Source organism: Sander vitreus, unplaced genomic scaffold, assembly GCF_031162955.1.
Source record: "Sander vitreus isolate 19-12246 unplaced genomic scaffold, sanVit1 ctg970_0, whole genome shotgun sequence".
NCBI classification, from domain to species: domain Eukaryota; kingdom Metazoa; phylum Chordata; class Actinopteri; order Perciformes; family Percidae; genus Sander; species Sander vitreus.
The window spans coordinates 1-4406 of record NW_027596045.1 but is presented as its reverse complement, the minus strand read 5'-3'; the positions used below and the strand labels follow the sequence as shown (position 1 = coordinate 4406).

The following is a 4406-nucleotide window of genomic DNA, read 5'->3' as shown; positions in this document are numbered from 1 at the left end:
CGGAAACAGAAATATACCGAATAAAAATACAAAAAAAGACTGTAAATAATACAAACACAAGGGGACAAGACATAGAACTAAAACACCAGATACAAATGGAACAAAATACTACTGCTATAATAAAAAAATAAAAAATACTAAAATGCTATCGGAGGGGAGATTAGTGTCTCTGGGGCAATGTCTCTCCTTTTTCCGGCTGAGCAAAGCCGTGCCGTTCAGACTATGCCTACGCCTGCTCGGCCTGATGGCGTCAGTAGTGTCTGTGGTACATTTGGGGCTTTTAATGATGAGGGATTTTCAGCGTTGGGTTGCAGCATTACACCTGTGCCCACGCAGTCACCTCAACCTAAGAATGAAAATAACTCTGGCGTGCATAGCAGCCCTCCACTCGTAGAGAGACACGGCGGCTCTCGCATCGGGTGTCCCGACCGGGTGTTTCATCCAGAGTAACTATGACAACGGACGTGTCCCTGTCAGGATGGGGAGCGACACTGACACAGGGAGAACAGTGAATGGCACATGGAGCCAGAGATTAGCCCAGGCTCACATAAATGTCTTGGAGCTTATGGCGGTGTTTCTGGCTCTGAAGCATTTTCTGCACTTTCTCCAAAGTCGTCATGTTTTAGTGAAAACAGACAACTCCACAGTAGCAGTGGTCATCCAAGCATTGGGTAGCAGATATAATGCAGCTCCTGGCGGAGCCATGGCCTCTCCCCATACGCAGAGACCTTCTCTCCCAAGAGGGCGGGGAAATCTACCACCCTCACCCAGACCGCATAGCGCTCTGGGCTTGGCCCCTGAGAGGTGGAACCTGAATGCATCAGGCCTGTCAGAACAAGTCATTGACACCATTCAGAGCGCAAGGGCCGCGTCCACCCGCTCTCTTTACTGCGGAAAGTGGCGGGTTTTTAAGGAGTGGTGCGAACATAGGGATAGCATCCCTTTTCAGTGTTCTGTGGTGGACCTGCTGTGTTTCCTGCACTACCTGATGGATAAAGGGAAAGCTTTCTCCACAATTAAGGTGCTTTCCACCCACCTCCTTTCTCCTCAGGAGAGGAGCAAAGACTTCACATGTTATGCCCTGTTCGGGCTCTGCACATGTATGTGAGTCGGACGGTTGGGTTCAGAAAAGCAGATCAGCTGTTCATGTCCTGGGCTACGCAGATCAGCTGTTCATGTCCTGGGCTACTCCCCACAAGGGTAGGCCATTGTCCCGCCAGATGCTGTCCCACTGGATTGTGGAGGCCATATCATTGGCTTATGAGTGTAAAGGTTTGCAGGCCCCACAGCGTCTGAGAGCTCATTCCACCAGGGGCATGGCCACTTCATGGGCCCTTTTCAGGGGTGTGTCAGTGAAAGAAATTTGTGCGGCAGCAAGCTGGGCTACGCCTCACAGATTTGTGAGGTTTTACAGGCTCTCCGTTTCCAGACCGTCCTTGGCACAGGCTGTGCTGGAGGTTACGGCGCCGGGGTTAGTTTGACTCTCAGTTCGATATTATTTGGCTTCGGGAGATTCAGGCAATCCGGGAGTGGTCTATATCTCCCATAGTGAAACACCGAACGAAGTTAGAAAAATAACTTTAGGTTACTTAACGTAACCCCGGTTCTTTGATAACAGAGTGAGGTATTTCACCAACACGTCCTACCTTGCAGAGACACGGAAAGAAACCTATCTGGAATGATTTGTAAGGAGCTGGTCAACTGTGATTATATGAGGGGGCGTGGCCCTAGCACAGTTTGACCTGTCTGTCACGGACAGACGTGGTGTCATTGGAGCTTCCATAGTTGGTCACGGCGGGGCGATTCCCCATAGTGAAACACCTCACTCTGTTATCAAAGAACCGGGGTTACGTTAAGTAACCTAAAGTTGTCAAGTCTGTGTACCACTGAAATAAAACATACCATTGTCATTGCACGCATCATATCCACATTCTTCATTCAGTTCCAAACAGCTGTCACGATATGTTGTCTCAGAAGACCAGGGGCGTCGGACTGGGGGGAAAAAGGGGACTGATTACCCAGGGCCCTCATTAGAGGAGGGCCCAAAAAGATGCTAGAATGAATAGCTGTAGATGCGGGAAGCGGCCCATAGAAAATGCCTTTCTACAGAGCCCAGAATGTTGTGCTATGCCCCTGCAGAAGACATGCAGCGTTACAATAGCAAAACAAATTATTTTATGATTCTGATCAAAATTAATCAGTTTTCTAACTTAACATTTAATTGGGCAGTACAGTAAATTGATGCTGCATCTTGTTGCCCTGAGCTACTCTGTGTCTGATCCTGGTTTGCGTCACCTGTACACTCCAATGACCCTGACTAGATTCAACAGTCTCAGACCCTCAGTCTGTTTGGTAATCCAGAGTTGGAACTCACTAATTTACGTTAAAGCTCCCAAAATATCAAATATATTTAAAGGAGCTTAGGACACAAACTAAAGACACCTGTTTAGCTCCAAATTATTTCACAAATAAGCACTGAATCTGTATGGAAAAGGTTGCCTGTCTGGTTTATAGAAAACAGTTTTGTGTTTGTGTGTAACTAATGTTTACATTCAGTTACTGTATTTATAGCACTGGAGTGACAGGCAGCAGCATCCCCAGGCAGAGGGAAGACAAAAACAGCCTCCAGTGGTTTGTCCCTCTTGTTCTCATAGTTCAGAGTGGAGACCACTGTAGCCACATGGTCCCTCACCTCCAGCTCCACCTCCACGCTCTTCAGAGGAACTGACCAAGTATCCAAAGTATACCCAATGAAACACAACTGCTTAAGGTTTATTCTTTCTTGAATCCTTGCATTTTAACCCTGAGTAGTCCCTGTTAACCACACGGATAGTGAAACATGCTGTCTAAAAGTATGCAAAGTACGTAAAGCAGGATAAAATTAGTGCCCGACAGCAATTACAGCTAACATAAACCACTGAATTTCAAGTTTACATAAGTACAAAAAAGGTAATAGAGAAAGTCTGACATTTTTATCAGTTTCCTTTCTAGTAGCTCTGTACCTGGTTCCTTCTGGGAAGATCGCAGACCACAGCAGTTCCACATCTTACCTGTACAACAATTAACAAGAAGATTTGAGGACTTCCTGCTGTAGGGATGAATGCTAATGACTGTTAGGCTACTTTACATTCTGGATGTTCTTCAGCAAATCAGCAATCAAAATTAGTTTTTTATAAAAACTAATAAGTCTAAAAATTCTAAAGGTATTTTCACATGAATGTCACCAAAAACATATTATAACCAGTAGGCTATGGTTATAACCATGCTATGGCCACAGGACTAAATGTGAGGAAAAACTACAAAAAAGTATAACAATCCCAAAAATAGGTTCCATTTAATAAATTTACTGTACAAATCACCAAAGTACAAACTAAATAAACAACCCATTATATTATTAATATGATAATTGGAGCTGTAACAATTACAAATGTTGCTGAACAATTGATTGTCTCAGAAATAATTGTGATTAATATAATGTTCTACTTCAGTCAAATTTAAACATATTTATGTATTGCTTTTTCAAACAAATTAAAGTTTTGAATGAATCCCAGGATACATCTTTTGTTATATGCTGGCATGTGACCGAGATAATCTAATAACACTAACGCTACACAGACAATGAAGTAATTAAACCACGCCGCTTTTTCTATCATAAAACATTGTATTTTTGCTTAAATTGGCAGAGAATTGACAATAGAACATTTCCTCATAAAAAAACAAAGCATTAATCATTAAAAAATTAAATTAGGAACCTTAATGTAACGTTATAAAAAGCAGTCATTACTTACTGCTTCTTTACTTAGCCTACGTTTTTTTCTCACTGTACCCAATTTGTCATTTATTTTTTATACAGATATCAAATCAAGTCGGTTTAGAATGGTTCCGCCCATCTCCATTTTGTCCAACTGTTAACGTTACTCAACTGTTTGTTTTTATAAACAGATTTAGACAGCTTCTTGCTTGCTACTGAGATTTAAACTAGCATGTTACATTTACAGAATTTTTTTTTTTATGCTATCACGATATTCTCCTAAAAATGCATATGAATATCCAAAAACAAATAGTTTCTGCTAACCAGACTAACGTTATTTAAATAAACACACAGGAGAAGAATGCCTACCTCTGAGGACAGATGGGACAGATATGTCTAACGGCAAGTTTAACGGCAACTTGTGGATTATAACTAAAGCAGAAAGATGTTCAGCCAGATGTGAACGTCACGTCTTGACACCGCCCACGTTGAGCACCGCCCTGCAGTGAGGGGTACTTCAGAACCGGGTATGCTTGATTTAACATCAGGAGAGCACCGGGTGGGTTGAGCTTGAATTACGATCTGGTCCTTTTCCAAAAGCTTTGTGTTAGCAAACAAATGTCTGACTCCTGTCTTTATTCCAAGATGACTCTAA

General features: G+C 42.7%; 1 long non-coding RNA gene across 1 annotated transcript; it reads right to left on the bottom strand.

Annotated features, from left to right (window-relative positions):
* Positions 1–1905: 1905 nt before the first annotated feature.
* LOC144515131 (uncharacterized) lies at positions 1906–4200 on the bottom strand. The gene is made up of 3 exons (XR_013501719.1): positions 4121–4200; positions 3003–3050; positions 1906–1992 (listed from the first exon to the last, which is right to left on the bottom strand). It is a non-coding gene; the product is annotated as an uncharacterized LOC144515131 (long non-coding RNA).
* Positions 4201–4406: the final 206 nt, after the last annotated feature.